Source organism: Adiantum capillus-veneris, chromosome 12, assembly GCF_014529385.1.
Source record: "Adiantum capillus-veneris isolate H3 chromosome 12, ASM1452938v2, whole genome shotgun sequence".
Classification (NCBI taxonomy): Eukaryota; Viridiplantae; Streptophyta; class Polypodiopsida; order Polypodiales; family Pteridaceae; genus Adiantum; species Adiantum capillus-veneris.
In genome coordinates, this window is record NC_140942.1 from 92,106,820 (window position 1) to 92,131,086 (window position 24,267).

The window sequence follows — 24,267 nt, forward strand, 5'->3', positions numbered from 1 at the left end:
TCAAGGACAAAGTGGATACTTTCCTTAATAAATGGGGACATGTGCATCGTTTACGTCACGTTTCAAATGCATACTCAAGGAATTGGAGACGAGCCTTGTCTTTGAAGGCAAGGACTACAAACATGGGATGACATACAAACCACACAACCGTCCCAAGACATAAGATTCTTTTGAAAAATTGTGCTAAAAAGAGTTATGTCCAACCACTGCAGGTAGTTTTGGTTTAGGATTGGAAATCTATGACTCTCACAAAGACTTACTAGATGAGAAGAAGGAGAAAGTGCAAACCCAACAACGATACATCATAGTTGAAACAACAAGATTAGCAAAAGGGACCCTCAAGATTGAAGTTAAAGAAGTGCATTGAAGAAGAAGAGGGTCAGACAATGAAAAGGCACCTGCAATGGGAGATCAAGCTACTTCAATCGTATGCTCTAAACTTAGAGGAGAGGAGGCATGATATCTCCTTTCAAGGAGGGCTTCTTAATGGACACACATTAGGGATAGAGTTTTGGGACTCTTGTTGAGCTCATGCAGCGTGAACACTATCATACAGTGGTATGTTTGATCCCAATAAAGGTTGGATGGATCCCTTGCACTGGAGCCACAAGAGAGCACAAATATTTACAAAAATTTCTTCAATAATTGTTATATGAAATATAGGAATCCATAAAGTGCATGGATACATTTAGGATAGAGATTTAGGCTTGTGTATGTTGATGAAAAAATCATGATATGTGTATGAGAGTAGGCACATCTCTAGGCAAGTGTAAGAAGCTAGATGCATTGTGTGCATTGTTGCTCAATAGTTGCCCTTGTGAGATTGGTCCGACTCCTTGATTTTACAAGATACTACGAGACTTTGGTACCTTGTTTTATGTAGTGGGGCTTACTTTACAATGCCAGGCTCTTCTACTCCCAACAAGTGTGGTACCTGTATTCTTAATGTTCGCATGGCTGAATTAGAAAAGGATCTCGCTTATGATGTGGAGTATTATTTGATTAAAATAAAGGATATTAAAACGCATTGATGCATTAGAGAACCAAATTTATGCATTGAGTGAGAATGCGACAAGCCTCTTAGTTAACCTAATGAGTATAACCAAGCAACAATAGAGCTGTATCATGCAACAAAGGCTCCAACACCGGCCCCAATAGCAAATCATGTAAGGGAACCCACCCAAGGGGTCAATACTTCTACTCTGGCTGACTTGTTTCCTTCATTGAACCGAAAGGAAGTGGTCAAATTTCTCCAGAGTATGAAGGCCCGAGATTTTCTTGGTGAGGACAAGGACCACAACAAGGAAATAGTGGATACTTTCCCCAATAAATGGGTACATATGCATCGTTTACATCACATTCCTAATTCATAGCCAAGGCATTGCAGATGAGCCATGTCCTTGAAGGTAAGTACCACAAACATGGATGTCATACAAACCACACAACCATCCCAAGACAAGGTATTCTTTTGAGAAATTTCGCTAAAACAAGTTCCGTCCAACCACTGGAGTCATGCAGTTTTGGTTTAAGATTGGAAATCTATGTCTCTCCCTAATATTTACCGAATGAGAAGAAGGAGCAAAGCCGGGTCCCAGATAATTTTTCAACTTGACAGATAGAATACGCTCTAGTATTATTATTGAATACTCCCTAGCTTGAATGGGCACTCTTTGATAAAAAATCATACTCCCACTCGAGAAGCTCTTAAGTTCAATTCAGTCTCCACGGTGTCCTTAATCCATCGCGCCCCTCTTGGAGGCTCTCTAGCATGGCGTCAAAGTTGACTAAAACAGAACACATGTTTGGATTGTCCAATTTGTAGTGGTTGCCCTATGAAAGACACATCATTGGCTTCTTTTGTAGTCTTATGATGTGTGGGCCTCTCTCTCTCTCTCTCTCTCTCTCTCTCTCTCTCTCTCTCTCTCTCTCTCTCTCTTCCCACCCCCCCTACTACCTTTTCACACTTTGAACTTTGGGCATAATCTGAATGCCCTAATGATTTATACCATGCTCATAATCTGTTCAAAAATTTTGGTTGATTCCAGAGATGGTGAAGGATAGCTTCAACTAGCGGAACTCAAAAAAAGAAAAATTGTTTTCTCTTGTGCCTCAAACGTACTACCTACTGATAGCCGTTTTTCGGCTTTCCGTAATTGCCATAGTGAGTTAATCCACCCTACCAAAATCATCCAAACACTGTGGCTATCCCTACCATTTCACTGTATATAGGTGTGTGTGAGTTAGGGGACTTTTCCCATATCTTCTTAAAAACCCTTAATTAGCTAGTCACTGAGCTAGTTGAGCCAAAAAAATAAAAAAAATAAGTATATTATGGCCCATTTGTGTGTAAATATTTCATTGTATATAGGGCCTAAATAAAAGGATTTTTCATAATTATTTTGGTATGTATTTAAATATTTCTACGTATGGTGTGTTATTTATGCTATGTACATTGACTCACCATTACCATATTTTTTATTACCATTTTGCATACTCTTTATTCCATATAAAAATAATTTCATGCAAGCTTCTCTTATTTTTGGTGTAACTCCATCCTAACAAAAATCCAAAAAAACTTGTTCTATTTATGTGTATATTTTTTCACTATTGTGATTTTTTCCTTCCTACATCTATTCTTTATTACTCTCATAAATTAGACCACCAAAAATATTCATCTTTTTATGGTAGACTTATAATGAGAGAGATTTATCTTGACCCCTTTATATTTTTTCCACTTATATTATTTATATTTGACATGTACATATTTTTTAGACCCCTCAATATTTGATTTTCTTAGTTGTACTATTCATTTATATCATGATCTCAACAATATCTTCAATTATAGACCTACCAAATAAGGTCAAGGGTATGTGGAATGCATGTATGCACCATGGGGAGCTCACTCTTGGAGGTATTCAAAAGAATCATCCAAAGAAGGACCTCACAAGGACCTTGTGCAGTGGAAAAAACAGTCGGTTTTGCTGAATTTTTAAAGATCACATGCTCCCCGAATTTGAAAAGGTGATACAAACAAAAGTTGTCGCTCGTGAGCTGAAATTTTACCTCAAATTTTTTCATATTTTTTTGAGCTACGAACTGTGAGCTATGATTTTATTGGTGGACCCGAGTTTGCCCATGCTATGCAGCCACACTCCCTCTTCCACTTTATCATTTTCCTCTTTCACACACACTCCTCCCTCTCCTTCCCACTCCCAAACCTGCAACTCCCATGTCCTAATTAACCCTCTTCACCATTGCCACTTCTCTCACACCTCCATAGACTTCATCCTCCATTTCTACACCCTAGGTGTCCCCCTTTCTCTCTACATATATGTCCATATTACCGTACTCTCTTCAGCTTTGTAAAGAACTTCAAAAAATCAACAAAAATCCAAGGTTAACCTCTGCAAATGAAGGATTTATCATGAATTTTCCAAGGTTTGAAGATAACGTAGCTTCATCGACACGCGTTACTTCGCCATGCTGACCGCTTCTTCTACCGGTGCTGTAAAGAGGTGAATGTCAACTTCTCCAAGCTTCAACCTTGCTTTACAAGCTTATCCCTTCTCTAGCTTTTCTCATCTTATATCTCACCATTTGGTGAATGATTTTGTAAATATTTTTTAGTGATAATTACTAACTACTAACCACTAACCTTATTGTAAAATGCACCCTCTACTAGAGTAGGCCCTCCCAAATTATTCACTCAATCCCTCTCTCCTTTCATCCTCAATAATTCTCTTCCCTTGAGCCCACATCCATGTGACTCAAAGGACAAGAGAGACCCACCCTCATTAAAAAAAATAAAAATATGCATAATCTTTTATTCCTTCAAATAAACTAGATTAGGCCTAATCCAAATCGAGGCTTCTAAAACCTATAAATAGAGCCCTTCTCTCCCTTGTAAAACATCACATGATCACACTACACCGCACCATTCTCAACACATAACACACCACTCTTCAAGCCTAGTTGTGTAGAGTGTGTGCATTGTGAGTGCTCTATTCCATCACTACACATAGGTGCATGGAGAAGCTTGAAGTTAGTTATGCCATCTAGAGGAGTGGAGTGATACTATACTCTGCAATCACACTTGTAGCCTACTCTAGAGTGTGTGCATTGTGATTGTCTATTCCATCACTACACATAGGTGCATGGAGAAGCTTGAAGTTAGTTATGCCATCTAGAGGAGTGGAGTGATACTATACTCTGCAATCACATGCACTTGTAGCCTACTCTTGTCCATAAATAAGATTCATAGTTTTGGGTTCAATTGTATGCTGCAACTACGACTCTTCTCTCCAAATTGACTTGATAAGTTGGCTCATCAGGTGGTTGAAGGTATATTGTCCTTGAAGTTTGTTGTGCCATTTCATGCTTGGTGGTTTGAGGGCTTATTGAATTGTTTGCCAAAACTTTCAATTGTAAGAGGGTGCTCGGTGAGAGGGCTCCCGTGACCCTAAGACAATTTGTGTATTGGCAACAAGGTCAAGTTTTGTGTTGTCTCTCTATTTCTCATCAAGCTTTGTGTGCATCTAGTCTTTAAAGCTAAGACTGAGTTGCTCAAGTTGATTTGTGCGCTTTACCTCTCTCTGGCGTGGTGAATGTTTGTGTTTGGTGTGTGTGGCTATCTTGCATTGCCCTCTCTTTGTGCATTTGAGTACAAGGAGATTTCACGTGCGTCCTAGTTCGCATCTACAACTAGGTGGTGCCCCTTTTCTTGTTTGGTTTCTGGCTGCAGGTTGTTGTTGTCTCTGATTGTGCTTGCCCCAGCCCCAATTGAGCAGCACGGGAGCCTCGAAGGGTGTTTAGAGGCCACTCTTGTTGCCCGCCCCGGACCGCCTCACTACATATTCCTTTGACTTTGAGCCAGGCTCTTCTACTCCCAACAAGTGTGGTACTTGTATTCTTAATGTTTGCATGGCTGCAATAGAAAAGGGGCCTACTTATGATGTGGAATATTATTTAATTAAAATAAATAAGATTAAAATGCATTGATGCATTGAGTGAAAATGCTACAAGGATCATAGTTAACCTAATGAGTATAACGAAGCAGTAGCAGAGTTGTACCATGTAACAAAGGCCCCAACACTGCACCAGCCCCAATAACAACTTATGTAAAGGAACCCACCCAAGGGGTTGATACTTCTATTGTGGCTGACATGTTTCCTTCATTGCACCCAAAGGAACTGGCCACATTTCTGGAGAGAAACCCCGAGAATTTCTTAGTGAGAACAAGGACCACAACAAGGACACAGTGGATACTTTCCTTAATAAATGGGGACATGTGCATCGTTTACATCACATTTCAAATGCATAGTCAACGCATTGGAGATGAGCCTTGTCTTTGAAGTCAAGGACTACAAACATCGGATGACATACAAACAACACAATTGTCCCAAGACATAAGATTCTTTTGAGAAATTGTGCTAAAAAGAGTTTTGTCCAACCACTGAAGTGAGGTAGTTTTGGTTTAGGATTGGAAATCTATGATTCTCACAAAGACTTACTAGATGAGAAGAAGAAGAAATCGCAAGTGGATGGCTCCCTTGCACTGGAGCCACAAGAGAGCACAAATATTTCCACAACTTTCTTCAATAATTGTTATCTGAAACATAGGAATCCATAAAGTGCATGGATACGTTTAGGATAGAGATTTAGGCTTGTGTATGTTGATGAAAAAATCTTGATATGTGTATGAGAGTAGGCACATCTCTAGGCAAGTCTAAGCAGCTAGATGTATTGTGGGCATTGTTGCTCAAGAATTGCCCTTGTGAGATTGGTTTGACTCCTTGATTTTACAAGATACTAGGAGACTTTGGTACCTTGTTGTATGTAGTGGGGCTTACTTTACAATGCCAGGCTCTTCTACTCCCAACAAGTGTGGTACATGTATTCTTAATGTTTGCATGTCTGAATTAGAAAAGGATCCCGCTTATGAGGTGGAGTATTAGTTGATTAAAATAAAGGATATTAAAACGCATTGATGCATTAGAGAACCAAATTTGTGCATTGAGTGAGATTGCGACAAGCCTCATAGTTAACCTAATGAGTATAACCAAGCAACAGCAGAGCTGTAGCATGTAACAAAGGCCCCAACACCGGCCCCATTAGCAACTCATGTAAGGGAACCCACCCAAGGGATCGATACTTCTATTTTGGCTGACTTGTTTCCTTCATTGAACCGAAAGGAAGTGGCCAAGTTTCTCCAAAGTATGAAGTCCTGAGATTTTCTTGGTGAGAACAAGGGCCAGAACAAGGAAATAGTGGATACTTTCCCCAATAAATGGGGACATATGCATCGTTTACATTACATTCCTAATTCATAGCCTAGGCATTGTAGATGAGGCATGTCCTTGAAGGTAAGGACCACAAACATGGATGTCATACAAACCACACAACCTCCCAAGACAAGGGATTCTTTTGAGAAATTTTGCTAAAACAAGTTCCATCCAACCACTGGAGTCATGTAGTTTTGGTTTAAGATTGGAAATCTATGACTGTCCCAAAGATTTACGAGATGAGAAGAAGGAGCAAGTGCAAACTCAACAACGATACAACATACCGGAAACAACAAGATTTGCAAAAGGGACACTCAAAATTGGAGTTAAAGAAATGCATTGAAGAAGAAGAGGATGAGACAAAAAAAATGGCACTTGCAATGGGAGATCAAGCTACTTCAATCGGATGCTCGAAACTCAGAGGAGAGGAGGCATGATTTCTCCTTTCAAAGGAGGCCTTCTTAATGGACACACATTAGGGATAGAGTTTTGGGACTCTCTTTGAGATCATGAAGCTTGAATACTATCATACATGGATATGTTTGATCGCAATAAATATTGGATGGCTCCCTTGCATTGGAGCCTCAAGAGAGCACAAAGATTGCCACAACTTTCTTCATAAACTGTTATCTGAAATATAGGAATCCATAAAGTGCATGGATACGTTTAGGATAGAGATTTAGGCTTGTGTCTGTTGATGAGAAAATTGTATGAGAGTAGGCACATATCTAGCCAAGTCTAAGTAGCTAGATGTATTGCGGGCATTGTTGCTCAAGAATTTTCCTTGTGAGATTGATCTGACTCCTTGATTACAAGGTACTAGGAGACTTTGCGGTCTTGTTTTATGTAGTGGGGCTTTCAATGTATAAGGCTTTACAATGCGTATTCAAGAGGGCATGATTCATCTTCTCCCTAAGGACATAGGTTCTATGGATAATATCAATCATTTGAGGCCAATTAAAATTCTCAACTCAACCTACAAATCTAGCTAGCACAACATAGTTTCTTTTTGGATTGCTAGAACCACCCTAGATTGGTCCCCTTATGAGGACTTCACATATACTCCAATTTGTAGGATGCACCTATCACGTGAGTTCAATAGAAGGGTAACTAAAGTTCTTGAAACTTATCAAAAATTATATACAAAAGGATATTATTTTTTTCAAATTTGAAAAAAACCTATAGATGTTAATAGAAAACGGTACATTATATTGCTTAAAAAAATCACAAACAAGGGGTTTTACAAACATGTCTTGTGGTGAAAAGGATATTTACAATATCCAAAAATCTGATGGGACGAATTTTGCTATTTGGAAAGAGCACATTCAAGATGTTCTTATACAAAAAGGCCAGCTGGATCCTATCATGGAGCGCCCAGAGGGCGAGTATACAGATTTTGGGTGGGAGAAACTTGATGCTAAGGCCAAATATACCCTCCGTTTGCATTTGGCTAAATCTGTGTACTTTACAATAGTTGGAGAAAGGACTGCTAGAGATGTTTGAGATAAGTTGTGTTCCAGTTACAAGAACAAAAGTGCCACTAATAAGGTTTTCTCGATGAAGAAGCTTTTTGACCTTTGTATGAAGGAAGAGGGCACTATTTCTACTCACATTAATGAGTTCAATATTGTTTTCACTCAGTTGACCACTCAGGGTTTGGTCTTCGATGAGGAAATCAAATGTACCTTCTTGCTATGCAGTTTACCCTCGTCTTGGGATACGTTCTGTACTACGATATAGCAACTCAGCACCAAGTACCGGTTTAGTGTACAATGATGTCCTTGGGAATCTGTTTATCGAGGAGATTCGTAGGAAATCTCTAGAAGGCAAGAAGGATGGTGATGCGTATGTTGCCAGTGATAGACTGACGGGTCGCACTCAAAGTCGTGCCAAAAGCAAGGAACATGGGGGATCATGCAGTACGTCTTGGGGTTCTATGCGTAATGTCAAGTGCTATCACTGCCATAAAAAAGGGCATGTAAAGAAGGATTGTAGGAAATGGCAGCAAAGCAAGAAGGATAAACAATCCGGTGACACTTCTAAGTCTGATGACTCAAACAAGGGCAAAGCAAAGTTAGAGGAGGTCAATGTGCTAGAGTCTTCAAATGCTCTTATTGTAGAGACTCTTCTAGTGGTTGTTATGCCACTTACCTCTGAGGTATTGGTCTTCACAGTAGATATACCTGTCGAAGCTCTTGTTACAGAAGATGCGCAATATGCACATAATTGGATAGTAGATTCTAGTGCGAGTTTCCATGTGACACCACATAGAGAGTGGTTCTCTACTTATTCTCATTCTTGTGGCAAAGTGAGACTTAGTGATGCTTATGAACTAGACATTGAGGGTGTCGAAAACGTCAAATTGCATCTAAGGAATGGCACGTACTTTACTTTATGTAATGTCAAACATGTGCCCAAGTTGACTAAGAGCTTGTTTTCTGTTGGCTAGCTTGATGATTTGGGCTACAACAGCACATTTGGCAATGGTTTGTGGATAGTACACAAAGGTAATATTGTTGTAATCAAAGGTCAGAAGCATGGTACCTTGTATTCCATGCATGTGTCAGATGTTGATGATGCTTACATATCTATAGCCGAGCTGCTCTACTGAGTTGTGGAATTTCCGGCTAGGTCATATTAGCCAAAAAGGAATGAGAACTCTGACTCATTTTGGCTACTTACCTGTCTTGTCTTATGTTGACTTTCCTATTTGTGAGCATTGTATCTATGGCAAACATGCTAGGTCCGTTTATTTACCATTGAGTCAAAAGCAAGTTGAACCTCTAGATTTAGTACATAGTGATGTTTGTGGTCCTCTGTCAACCAAATCTCTAGGGAGGCCTAGCTATTTTGTGACATTCATAAATGACTCTACTCAAATGGTGTGGGCATATCCTTTGGAACATAAGGATCAACTTCTTCCTGTGTTCCAATTTTTTTTGGCACTTATTGAGAATCAGTCAGGTAAGAAACTCAAGAGGTTGCGGACTGACAACGGTGGAGAGTATGTCTCCAAGGAGTTTGACAATTTTTGTGCTAAAAGGGGGATTAAAAGATAGTTTACTGCACCATACACACCAGCTCAGAATGGAGTTGCTGAGTGCATGAATCGTACGATTCAGGAAAGAGTCATAGCCATGCTTTGTAGGGAAAATCTCACACAAGGCTTTTGGGAAGAAGACGTCTTGACCGTAGTGCACATTATAAATCGTTCGCCTAGTACGCCATTGAATTATGAGATTCCAGAAGAGTTATGATCTAAACGTAAGCCCCACTATGACCATTTGTGTGTTTTTGGATTTGAAGGTTATGCTCACATGCCTAAACAACTTCGACAGAAGTTAGAGCCAAAGTCACACAAATGTATTTTCATTGGATATGGTGCAGATGGAGAGATGCGATATCGTCTCTAGCACCCAGAATCTCGTCGAGTCATCCGTAGTTCATATGTGATCTTCAATGAGTCGAAGATGCATAAACAACCTATCAAGGAAATAGAGGTTCGGAGAGTCACTTTTGAGGATATTGCCTCAGAGACAGTGAAATCAACTCAGCAGGCTAGTGATGTACCTTCCACTAGCAATGCTCCAGAGGGAGCAGATAGCAATGGTGAAGGAGTGAGACGGTCTACTAGAGTCTCTCATCCACCTACGTGTTTCGAGCCAGGTCTTGATTACATCATGTTGACCAATAACGGTGAGCCAAGCTGCTACCAAGAAGCCATGATGACGGATGATGTGGTGAAGTGGGAACAGGCTATCGAATCTGAGTACAACTCAATTCTGGCTAATGACACTTGGGAACTGGTAGAATTGCCAAATGATGCGAAAGCTTTACCTTGCAAATGGGTTTACAAGAAGAACTTTGTAAGATTTCCAGTTTTTGAAACCTTAGAAATTGTACAAAGCCTGTTAAATTTAACTTGGTTATTCAGAAAACACTGTAGAATGATCCAACTATGGCTGATATTGGTATTTTTGGAACCGTAACCAGAGCTTTACTATGGTTAGAATTTTTCAGAATCAAATTCCGATGAAGTCTAGAAAAGTTACAGGATCTGAAAGGTTACACTAGGAATTTAATTAGTTAAGTAAAATTGAATGGTTTCAGTAATTATTATTGCTAAAGACTTTCCTATCCTAAGGTTCTAGAAATTGCAGATATTTCCAATTTTCATCATTAAAAATCAGGGAAATAAAACTGATTCTGGAAGCTGGGGGGGCTGTGTGGAGCCGTGGGGAACTTTCCCGAGATAGAATTAGCAGTAGGTGGCGCTAGTTGAAAGCTGGGTCCTTGCTTGAGGTGCCAAAACCTGCCAGAAATAGCCCAGGGGCCTTGAAAAGCTATAAAAAGATCCCCTTCCTTCACAAAAAATTAGACTCGGAGCCTTGGTACATTCTCTCTCATCTAGAGGAAGCTCTACGCAGAAATCACTAGAGAGCAAAGCTCTAGTTGGTTAATCAATCGTAATTAGCACTAACCTTTTTTAATTAGTAAAACTATGCTAACCTTTTTACATTTTTCTTAATTAATTTAAGATTAAACCTATGTATACTCTAAAATTCTCCCCTAATTCAAAATTCTCTGCTGATTATTGAGATTAAGCTTATGGACACTAAGCTAATTAATTATTATATTATATTAGGACTGAAATTACCAATTTTAATCATAAATTAATGATATTTATACTAGTTAAATTTAGATTAAGATGAGATAATTATCAAAGCTGTGTTAGACTGTCATTATACAAGAAAAATTATCTTTTAATTTTTTGAGTAATTTTTATAATTATTTAAGCAGAATTACACTATTTTTAAGAGAAAAGTAAAGGGAAAAATGATCAAATTAATCCAAAATTCTTTGAGATAATTATCAGAGGTAAATCACATTTTATGGAACTCGTGATAATTATTTAACCTCAGATAATTAGTTTAACTAATTATCTCAATAGAATTATGTTGTTTTTAGAAAAAAATAAAACGAGGAAAATAGCAAAGCAATCCAAAATGCTTTGACATAATTATCAGAGAAAAATATATCTTATGAAACTTGTGATAATTATCTTAACGTCAAATAATTAGTTTAATTAATTATCCCAACAGAATTACACTGTTTGTAGGAAAAAATAAAAGGAAAAAAAGCAAACTAATCCAAAATGCTTTCAGATAACTATCAGAGGAAAAACACATTCTATGGAACTTGTGATACCTCAAAAAATTAGTTTAACTAATTATCTCAATAGAAAAACACTATTTTCATGGGAAAATAAGAAAAAGAAAATAGTAAACTAATTAAAAAAGCTTCTAGATAATTATCAAAGGTAATAAACATCTTAAGGAAATCGTGATAAATATTTACCCTCAGATAATTAGTCTAACTAATTATCTCAATAGGAAAAACACTGTTTTTAAGGGAAAATAAAAGGGAAAAAATGGCAAATTAATCCAAAAAACTTTGGGATAATTATCAGAGGTAAGACACATCTTGAGAAACCCGTGGTAAATATCTTAACCTCAGATAATTAGTGAGATACTTATTTTCATTAAAAGTAATAGATTTTGTGTATAAACCTGGGAAAAGAAATTAGTAAATGAATTTATATAATTACCCAATAGTTAGCAGAGGTCAGAAATCACTCTTGAAGGGTGGGAAAATTACCTTAGTCTAAATAATTAATATAATTTGTTACTATCAGCTAATTCTGCCTAAATTAGTCCATAACTATAGAAGGGAAAAGTTATAAATCAATTTTATGAGTTAACCAGAAAATTCTTAAAGATAGAACATATGAAATTCCATAATTATATGATAAAATCCAGTAAAATAGCCTCCATAATTATATGATAATTATGGGAGAATACTAACAGTACAAAAAAGTTACAGGATAAATATCTCATCCAATAACTAACAAGGATACCTATTTATTCCAAAAATCCCTAGTTTGGGTAAAAAGGAAGAAAAGAGATTATTCATTTAATCCTTTCATCGATTAAGTCTAAAGGCTGCCAATATGGCTCCAAAGAGAACCAGAGGAAAACCTCTTACCGATGAAGAGGATATTGGCAACAAAAGAAATAAAGCAACTCATGACCATGAGGCTGGGCCTAGTCATAGGCCTACGGAGGAAAGTCTACAGGCACCAGCACAGCAACACATGGCCGACCAGTCACACAGGTGGATTTCCATTTTGTTCACTTAAGTCTTTAATTAGATTAAAGTTTATTTCTAAATTAACATTGCATACGTAAGGATTAGGAAGGATAAACTGGCTATAAATGGAAGGTAACTTCCAAGAAACCAACGAGCAATGATTGTAAATAGGAAAGAAATGATTGGGTTATGACTGATTGACCTAGGAAAGAAATGTTTGACCATCCTTAAGACAGTTTGTCTCAAGACACCTCTCATTCCTTGGAATATTTTACTCCAGGTAATGAGTAATGATGGTGATTCTGCCATGGATGAGTCCGTTTCTTCAGTGCACATGGAGTCTTTACCCTATGCTTGTGGATATTACTTAGGACATCAAGTTTATCCTAGAGGAACTGCTCGGTTGTATGGGCAACCGGTTGGCGTATGGGCGCCCGGACTATGGGTGATGGTTTTTTCCACCCCGATTTTTATAAATAAGGAATGTGTGCCGTTTTTTCACCCCTGTTTAGGTGGTCTTGAGACAAGCTGGTATTGGTCAGAAATACTTTAGAATGACAGTACCTTGTCTTAAGTCTAAAGATGTTTGTTTGCTAAAAGAATGTTTCCAATACTGTTTTCAAGGGTTGTCGTAATGAAATTCAATTATGAAAGCTAAAAGAAATCATTTTTTTAATTGTGAGAAGATGTGGTAGTAATTAAACAACAAAGAATCATGTGTGAGTGCGGGGTGGTAAGTGGGGATTGACTAAGGTTGTCAATCATGGACGGGTGGACCTGATTAGTCAGATAACTATCCATTGCAGCGCACTAAAAACGTCTAGAAACTTCTTCATTTGGAAGAGGAATCCACCAACGGCTGTGCCCTCACATATGTTAGGGGGGAAAAAGAGTTGGCTAAGGAAACCTTAAGTTGAATGATGGAAGTTAATTTGAATAGTTTTTTTTTAATTCAACAAGTTGTCCCATTTCCAGTGCGAGACAGGACTAGGTCTCCTTCTAGGGCTATAAACCTAAACCATTATCAATGGTAAGGGCGAATTCCCTGGAATTCTTATTGTTTAGGGACTCACATTTTATTAGGCCTAGAGACTTGTTAAGGGTCCCATCCCCCTTTTGGTGTCGGCGGGTTTGGGGTCTTCACAAAATTTATCTCAAGTGATCCAAATCCAAAGTAAAAGGCTAAACTTGTAGTTAAAGGGTTCAAACAGCAAAGGGAGTCGATTTTGATGAAATCTTCTCGCCTGTGGTCAAGATGACAGCACTTAGAACCGTACTTGGTCGTGTAGCAATTGAGGACATGGAACTGTCCAAATGGATGTGAAGACAACATTTCTTCACGGGGATCTCGATGAGGATGTTTACATGCAGTAGTGTGAAGGGTTTGTTCAGGAGAACGCATCTCGTGAGAAGCTAGTATGTAAGCTCAAAAAGGCACTTTATGGCTTAAAGCAGGGTTCAAGGTAGTGGTATCATAAATTTGATGCATGTATGAGGTCTCAAGGGTATAAAAGGAGCAAAGAGGATCACTGCTTGTACACAAGAAAGCTAGATGACGGATTGATGATCATGCTAGTTTTGTATGTTGATGACATGCTTATAGTTGGGAAATCCATTGCAAAAATTGCCAACTTGAAGAAAACACTTAGCAATAATTTTGCAATGGGGATGCTACACACTTTCTTGGCATGCAAATCAAAAGAGATCGCAAACGTCGTATTCTTGAGTTATCTCAAGAAACATACATTGAAATTGTTTTGCAGCATTTCAATATGCAGGGGGGGAAAGCATTGAGTACCCCAATGCAAGCATTCTTGAAACTCAGGAAGGAAGATGCACCCAAATCTGATGTTGAGCGAGCTGAAATGGCTAAGGTACCATATTCTTCGGTAGTGGGTAGTCTCATGTATGCTATGGTGGCCACAAGGGCAGACCTTGCTTTTGCAGTGGGAGTGGTAAGCCGATATATGTAAAATCCTCACAGCAAGCATTGGGAAGGAGTGAAGCACAATATTAGGTACCTCAAAGGTACGGTTCATAGGTGTTTATGCTTCGGGAACAATGATGTATCCATCGTGGGTTATGCGGTTCAGACTATGCAGGTTGTGTCGACAATATGATATCGACATTTGGCTATGTATTCATATTTGGTAGAGTAGAAGTATCTTGGAGGTCCTGTCTTCAAGACTGTACATCGTCTTCCACTACGAAAGCAGAGTACGTTGCATTGTTGGATGCAAGTAGAGAGGCTGTATGGTGATCTCGCTTGGTCAAAAATCTTGGCATTGATGAGACTCCAGTGATATATTGTGATAGTCAGATTGCTCTTGCATTGGCAAGAAATCGTATGTTTCACTCCAAATCAAAGCACATTGAAGCCAGGTATCATCTTGTGAGAGATTTCTTGGCCAAAAAGCTCATTGATTTGGTCAAGGTACACACTGATGACAACCCAACAGATGCTTTGATAAAAGGCTTAGCTTTGGAGCGGTTTACACATTGCAGTGAGTTGATGAGTATAAATTGAAGACACTAGATTGCTTCATGGTTGTACATATTAGGTCACTTGGGTTGAGTTGGCTTTCAAGTGGGAGTTTGTTGGGATTTAGGCCAACAGCCACTTACTACTAACCCATCTACTAACTTAACCATTACACACTTATTCTTTAATACAACAGAATAAGGAGCTGCAACAGAATAACGTTGCTATGAGCTCCACCCAACAACAAGTCTCTTTCTCTGCTCTCACACTTGCACTCGCACACGCTTCCCGCGGCACCTTCAAATACATCAATTCTCAACGGCGTGGTTCTATTAGCAAAGTAATCCATCACACCATGGTTTCTTCATGCATAAATTTCCATCAAGAGACTAAACGGAATGTCAAGCCCGTGGAAAAAAAAGACAAAAATGATGCAAAGGGGAAAACCAATGTTCAAAATTCTTCCCAAGGCACTTCCAACAACAACAACAACAATGGGTCCAAGGAGAAGGGAGTTTACAAAGGCAAAAACAAACTCCCTCCTGAAGAGCTTGAAGATTTTTGCAAGGACCATAAGTGCTTCAAGTGTGGGAAGCAAGGACATGGCTATCGTTCTTGCCCCAAAAAGAATGCTCACAATGAGACTCCTAGGGATCCCACCATCAAAGCTCCAAAAGAGGATGTTCATTGCAAAGGATCATCACTTTCCTATGCTTGCGGAAAGGTAAGATTACATGATGACCTCATCTTATGATGACTTCATCTTGTTTGCCCTTGGCTCTACTCACAACTTCATATCAATGGAGTTGGCCACCAAGTTGGGCATTCAAGCTTTCAAGATGCGAGATATGGTAATGGCAGGCACAAATTTCAAGGGACAACAAGCCTCTGTTACTCCCTTGAGGGAAGTTGAGGCTTCATGTCCAAATCTATGTCAACAAAGAATACTTCTTCATCTCTCCTCTCCAACATGAGGATGCTATCCTAGGGGCGCCATGGTTTGATTGCATGGCTGCCAATATGAAGTTCCCTAAAAGGAGAATCTACTTCACCTACAGGGGAAAGAACATGTATATAGATGCTAGTGAGCGTGGTCGCACTATTCTACTTGTAAATCCTCTTGCTTTTGATAAGTCAATGAAGACCTTAGTTTCTACGTACATGATTTTTGTCATTTAGTCTCTAAAAGATCCTAGTGGTCCATCAAATGTAAATGGTAGGAACCAAGAAGATCTAGACTTGCCTTATTTTCTAAAAGGATTCCAAGATGTGTTCATTGATGATATCCCTATGGACTTACCTCCAAAACAAGGGGATGATGAACATCGCATTGCACTCCTTCGAGGAAGCTCACCGCCTAACATGCCTCTTTATCGAGTCTTACAAGCTCAACAAGAGGAGATCATAACGCAAGTACGAGAATTTGTAGACAAAGGGATGGTGAGGCCTAGTTCCTCTCCCTTTTGTTCTCCAGTCCTTTTAGTGCAAAAGAAAGATGGTACAGACCGTATGTGTGTGGACTATCAATCACTAAACCATATCACTATCAAAAACAAATTTCCCGTGCCTCGGGTAGAAGATATGTTTGATAAGCTACAAGGCTCTACCTAATTCAATAGGATTGACCTTAAAAGTGGCTATCATCAAATAAGGATAGTGGATGAAGATATTCTAAAGACCACGTTTCGCACAACGTTTGGTAGTTATGAATATCTAGTCATGCCTTTTGGCTTGACTAATGCACCAGCTATGTTCAATCGTCTAATGGATAAAATTTTTAGACCTTATCGTAAATTCAATGGAGTATTATTTGATGATATCATCATCTACTCCAAGTCTTTGGAGGAACATAAGCAACATCTCCAAGTGATTTTTCAAGCATTGAGGGAGAATAATCTTTTTCTCAACCAAAAGAAAAGTGAAATTTTCCTTCAAGAGATTCAATACTTAGGTCATATTATCTCTGAAAATGGCATCCGTATGGATCCATCGAAGTTAGAGGTAATAAAATCATGGCCTAATCCAAGGAATCTACATGAGCTAAAAAGCTTTATTGGTATGTGCGCATACTATAGACGCTTCATAGCAAAATTCTCTCAAATAGCAGGACCACTACATGACTTAACTAAGAAGAACGTTAAGTATGTATGGACTGGTAAGGAAAAAAATGCTTTTTATGAGCTCAAGGAGAAGCTTATTTCCCAAAACCAGTCCTCATGCTTCCGGATCTCTCAAAGCCCTTTGAGGTCCAATGTGATGCTTGTGGTGATTGCCTTGGAGCAGTTTTGCTTCAAGAAGGGCATGCCATAGCATATGAGAGCCGAAGGCTCAATACAGATGAACGAGTCTTGGGCATTTATGAGAAAGAGATTTTAGATTTTCTACATGTCCTAGACACATAGAAGCACTACCTACATGTCCTAGACACATAGAAGCACTACGTATTAGGGACTCCATTTATCCTACAAACCGACCACTAAAGTCTCAAGTATCTCATGACGCAAACCAAGCTTTCTGACAAATAAATGAGGTGGGAAAATTTTCTTCTGCAATTTAATTTCCATATTGCTCACATTACTGTTAAGCACAATCAAGTGGCCGATGCACTTTCATTCAAGAGAAAGGTAATGTCATAAAATCTAATCTCTAACCAACCCAAATGATTTTCTCATATCAAATTGATCACTTAATGTGGGAGAATAAACAGGAACAAGCGTTAAGATATAGACATGTGCTTATAGATCTATTTCAACACAAGGCCAATGGTAAAGGGGCCCAAATGAGATATGGTCTATCAAAGAGAAAGGCTAACCAATGGAGCATAAGACCTTAGGGTTAGCTTCATTGAAGACATCCAATAAAGTGTGTAAAAGTCCTTTGACCGTAGGTAAACTAGGGCTGAGCTAGAGGTGGGAACCCGGCCCAAGCTTGAGGTGGAAACCTGGCCCACACTTTAAGGTGCTTGAGGTTCTTGATGACTGAGGTGCTTGATGATTGAGATTCTTGAGGTTCTTGACGTGCTTGAGATGCTAGGGCCGTACTTGAGGTGAGAACCTAGCCCAAGCTTGAAGTGCTTAAGGGCCAAGCTTGTGGTGGGAACTGAACCTATGCATGAGGGGCTTGAGGTGTCAAAAGGTCAAATCCAATCCCTACAAGGAGGGGGTGAGCCCTAGAAAGATGGGGGATGAGAGAGAACAACCCCACACACACACACACACACACACACACACAAGTCATGCTTGGTACAAAGAAAGCAAAGGGGACACTTGTCAAGTTCCTTCTCATGTTTCCCTCATGGTGTGCTTGAAGCCTATTGGTTGGCCACCCAAGGGGTCCAATGATAATTTAGGAGATTTAATTAATTGTATTTTCATTTATCAAGTCCTCTCTCTCGAAGGGGAAAGGGGGACACTTGTCCCAAGGCTACGCTTGTTGCTTGTAATGCCTCCTGCTTGTGATTTGGCTAGATTTGGAGGGGTCCAATGAGCTTCAAGCAAGCTACAAGGGGGGGTCTACCAAATCAAGCTAGGGGGTTGCTTAGGGGGTATACTCTCCCACACACTCTCATTATGCAATGTGCAAAGTGCAAGAGCTCCCTGTCCTTCTCCAACCAAGTATAGGTTTAAAGCCTACACCAACACTCTTGGCTATGGAGTGCAAATCCAACCAAGAGACATGCTTCAATGCTTAAGCTTGCCATCTTCTCCATCTTCATCACTATGCTATTATGTATGCTAGCAAGAAGAGTTATGATAAGTGAGGAACTATTTCTTTCTCCTATGAATTGTTTCTTCTTCCTCTTCCCTACCCTCATTCCCTGCTAGCTCTCTCCACCTTCGAAGGTGGTTGGGGTCTTGGGACACTGAGGCTTGGGATAGTTAAATATTTCTTCAAATTTTATGTTTGTTATGATTGTGATGCATGAAGCTTTCCATCTTCATTGCATCACCTATGTCACAAGGAACACAAATATTGTATTGTAACAAGTCTCTTTTAATGGGAGAAATCATAATACAAATGCCTATTGGAGGGTGGACCGGGTCCACCTAAATCTGGTCCTCAACCGTTGTCATGTTCTCTAAATTCTCTCTCTCGCAAAAGTATTGTTCATGCCAAGTTAATTAATTGCTATGCCTATGTTGCTATCTTCAATTATGTTCACCCGCTATGCTCACAAAGTAATTTCTCAAAAGTACTCTCATTAATTTCTGCTACTCTCAAGTTAATAGGACAATTCCATTACATTGAGGATGTATGTGGTGGGCTTGAAAAGTTGTCTGCTCGCAAAGCGGGAGATCTTCAAGGTATCAAGCCGGAGATGATCAAATGGACATGAGAGTTTACCCATGAGTGTATGTGTAATATGTTCAATCTTGCACTTCAACATGGTATGCGTTATGATTGGAGTATTAATTGGGTTAAGCCTTTGCATAAAGGAGGGGATGTAGAAAATGTAAATAACTACCGGACTATAATGATTGGGTCTCCGATGGAAAAGCTGTTTGGGTTCATAATGGAGATGAAATTGAGTGATTGGGTTGAAGAGAATGACAAGCTTGCAAAGGACAAGCAGGTTTTTGTCGATCCCATAGCAGCATTGATAATCTTGTCACTCTTCATATTCTCATGGAGAAAAGTCAGTTGAAAGGCAAGCGATTGTATTGTTGTTTTGTGGACTTTAAGAAAAATTTTGATATGATTCCACTTAACAATTTATGGAGAAGGATGGAAGAACTCCAAGTGCCAACTGAGTTTATGCTTGCAGTTTCTTGAATCTATGAGAAGGTGATGTGTCAATATCGCATGGGAGGAGGAATTTTAGAATTTTTTGGAAGCACTATTGGGGTTAAACAAGGATGTCCATTGTCACCAACTCTCTTTGGTCTATGCATCGATCAATTGAAACAAATGGTACTTGAATTTATGCAAGAAGAAGGCATTGAAGAGGTCACTATTTGCAATGCGGTAATCATGCTTTTGTTGTATGTAGATTATGTAGTACTTCAGCACACACTTTAGAAGATGCAAAAAAGCTTATGGTTGTCCTTGAGAACTTTTGCTTGCATAGTGGGATGATTGTGAATGAATCCAAAACAAAGGTTATGCTTGTGAAAACCAACCATAAGGAGAAGCCATGCATTGTGTACAACAATGAGACACTTGAAGTTGTTGAGAGCTTTAATTACCTTGGCCTTGAGTTTGCGTTCAATCACAACTAGCATGAATGTGCTCTGCGTCGTTTGAAATTGGAAATGAGAGCGTATTATGCATTTGAAAACATGTGTAATGCGGGAACATCAAGTGCTGGGTTCTCAAGAAGTACCTTTTTGATGCATTGGTGACACTGGTTCTTCTTTATGGAGTTGAAGTGTGGGATGGGAGCATCTCAAAGTCTACATGGAAAGAGTTTGAGAATGTCCAAAAGTGTTTTCTTACAAACTTTCTCCAAATTAAGACACAAACACCATATATGCTCCTACTTCTTGAGTCGGGATCTCTTCCAATTGAGGTTATGGGCATGGAAAGGGTTGTGGAGTACATGATAAAGATGCATCAAAATCCCTCACATTGACTTCCTACAATTGCATGGGAAGCAAGAAAAAAAGTTCAAAAGACGCATAAAAGCAAGATCTTGAGCACGGGATGGATGCAAGAAATAAAGAACGGGTTTGGGAGATGAAATGGATTACACTTGCTACATGATGATTCAATTGACTCCCAAGTGAGTGAAGCTTTTCTATAACACCAATGTATTATGGCTTGGGAGAAATCTGGTGGGTCAGGCTTCTCACATTACACCACCCATATTGCCCCCAGCTAAAAAACCATGTTCTTCACTAAAAGAGGAAATCGTACTCGCACTTACATGCTTGAGCCTATCCCCTTGTTGGCGATACGCACTATTGCAGCCATTAGGCTTAGTTCCCATTTCCTTCGATGCAAGACAGGACGTTGGGGCAATTGAGAAGAGTCAAATTGACTGTGCACATTATGCTCACTGCAAGTTCAAGAGTCTGATTACCACTCACTACTAGAGTGATGAACTTTTGGTCACATCCAAACTTGCTTCTCTCACATTTTCAGCCATGACTTAGACCTACGCACTTTCCTCTCCCAGCCACACTGTGGGCTCTCCATTGCGACTCTCATCACCACAATTTAGGAGCATTGAGAGTCACTCATCAACCATACACATGCTACATCACATGCAACTTTGGTCCCATTTGTCATATTTTTGACCTCCAAGGATGATAATATAATCTATCTATCTATCTCTCTCTCTCTCTAACCCTCTACTCTATTTCTCTACCTCCTCTCTCTCTCTCTCTCTCTCTCTCTCTCTCACACACACACACACACACACACACACACACACACACACACACACACACACACACACACACACACACACACACACACACACACACACACACACACACACACACACACACACACACACACACACACACACACACACATGGGCAACCATGCAATCAAACCATGGTGCCCCTAGGATTACATACTCATGCTTGAGAGGACAGATAAAGAAGTCCTCTTTGTCCACATAGCTTTGGACATGGAGCCTCAATTCCTCGCTTAAGGGAGTGACTAAAGCTTCTTGCCCCTTGAAAGCACCATCGATGGGTAGCACATCTCCCATCTCATAGGCTTGGATGCATAGATTGGTGGCGAACTCTCTGGATATGAAATTGTGAGTAGAACCAGGGTCAAAGAGAATAAAAGCATCATGTTCTCTTACCTTTTCCCAAGCATGGCATAGAGGAGATCATTTGTGGTGAACTTCCTCTTCTTGGATTTCAGCCAAGGCAGCTCTAGGAGGATCATGGAAGGTGTTCTTTTGGGGCAAGCACAATACGCATGCCCTTGCTTGCCACATTTGAAACAATGGTTATCCTCGCGATAACACTCAAGCTCTTCAGGAGAGAGTTTGATTTTGCCTTTGTGAACTCCCTTCTCCTTGGCGTTGTTGTTAGTGGAATTGCCCTTAGGAGGCTTTTGGACATTTTCCTTCCCCTTAGGCTCATTGGAACCCTTGTTTTATGTGAGCTTAAGATTTCTCTTAGCCCCTGTTTGGAAATTGATTCGTGAAGCCACCATGCTATGGTGTATGACAGCAGATATGGTGCATGGCCTTTGGGAGTTGACATACTCTGCCATATCTTCAGTTAAGCCTGCACAAAATTGTTGTTCTTGCTCTCCAAAATCCATCTTTTTGAAGATAGTGGCTTTGAGATGTAAGTCTCAAAACGTGTCTACATATTTGTGACTGGATTTGTAGGGAGAGAGCTTCAAGCTTCGCCATTCGGTGACTACTTTGTCTTTGGCATCGGTGGCCAAAAACTGCTTCATGATGTTTGTGGAGATTCACTGTTTTCCCATAGGCTAGACCACCATTGCCTGGTGGAATTTTGAAAATGCATAGCTACATGGCGTAGCTTAGAGGACACCGTGAAGCCCTCATCTCCACACGCCGCATTGAATTGCTGGATGAAAGCCAAGACTTTGTCCGTAGCACCAAAAGTGCCATTGTAGGTAAGGAAAGAGTTGTTCTTTCCTCCCTCTTTGAAATTCTTGAGCTTGGACGACCTCTTCCATGCGGCATAGGATTTCCTATGACCTCTTCTTTTTTGTGGTTCGAAAGTTGCACCATCACTTTCTTCAGAGGAGGCAGAATTTGAGGAAGATGGAGAAGAGGGTTACCTCCTTCTTTCCTTTTTCTTGCCTTGGTCTTCCTTTTCGGCACCATCACTTTCTTCATAAGAGGAAGAAGATGGAGAAGAGGGTGACCTCCTCTTTCTTGCCTTTCTCTTCTCTTGTTTTCTATCATCCGTCTTTGAATTATGGTGTGGAGAAGTGTGCGATGATCTTCTTTGTTTAGGAGGTGATGGAGAGTGTTTTGCCCGCCGTCTTTGTGGAGCCACCACCAAGGTGGTAGGAGACTCACTTATTTTTTGTTCTTTTGGTGGGGGCTCTTGAGTTCTCCTTTGGGAAGAAGATGCATCATCAAGTAGTAAATTTTTGAGGCCTTCGTATGGATCCTCTTCTTCTTCTCGAACCAGAGAGAATTCTCTTTTGGAAGTCTCGCAAGGAGGCTTCCTTGGTACTCTCCCATCATGGTGGGGAGTTTGGAGAATCCCATGATCACGTAGCTGCCACTGCACTTCACTTTGGAGGGATGGATTGCCCATGGCTTGTTGAAGCCTATAAACAAGGTAGTTGACAAGCATAGGGGCATCACTAGTAGCATACTCATTAGCAAAATCAAAGCTATCAACATTAATTTCACTCTCTTTACTATTGTCAGCCATTCTAAGAATTTTTTTAAGGTGTAATATTTTTAGATGTACTTTGGCACTTCAAGCCCTAGATGTTGCTCCTATTTACCCCTTTAGAAAAGCACTCAAACTATTGTACCCATGGCTCAAATATCATTAATTGCAAGGAATAGAAGAGAGGGTCTTTCAACACCAAAACAATACCGGCTCATTTAAAGCTTCTAATAGCTCAATAGTGGTTAATCCATAGGCAAGCCCCATAGGACTCCACTATTAAGATCATAGCTCTCGACGGTGATGCCCCATTATCTGCACGAAGGCAGGCACACTACAAGGATGAAAAATCCCTATTCTACTTACTCAATTGAAATTAATAATACCAACCATTTATAGCTAGCTTGAGGACCTCCCTTCTTGAGCAAGAAAAGAGAAACCTTGTGCTCTGATACCAATGTAACATTTAATGGCATAGTAACTTGTGTGTAGAAAAAAAAAACATAGACAAATAGTGAGCTTTTCATTACAATAGATTCCTAATGAGCATAGCAAGAGTGCTTGGATGGAGACCTGGGAGATTCACTCTATATACAAAATGGGACGCCACTTGCAAGCAAACAACTTTAATAAAACCCCCATATATGACTCATATTAGGGAATATGACCCCCTTTTCTACGCTTATATGACAATCAATGAAGAAAACTATCATACCCCTGTCTTAAATATAAAATGTAGGTCTCACATTATCTAACTGAGTAAAACTAGTCAAATAGTATGTAGCATAGTGACTAGCAATGTACTAAGGAACCACTTATGTTGATAAATAGATGTACCCTCAATGTCTCTTAGTTTGACTTTCAAACTATGTGCCCTATCAGCCTGCACTCTAGCTACTCGTCCAATTTTGACCCATCCAAAGATGGTGTAAATCAATTCTTTACTTGTTCCAAATCAGCCCTTATCTATGACTGGGGATTCATGCAAAAGTTAAATCAACCCGAGTCAGTTCCCCCTCCCCCCCCAAATATGATACCCCCCTCCCTTATTTTTAAGCTTGCG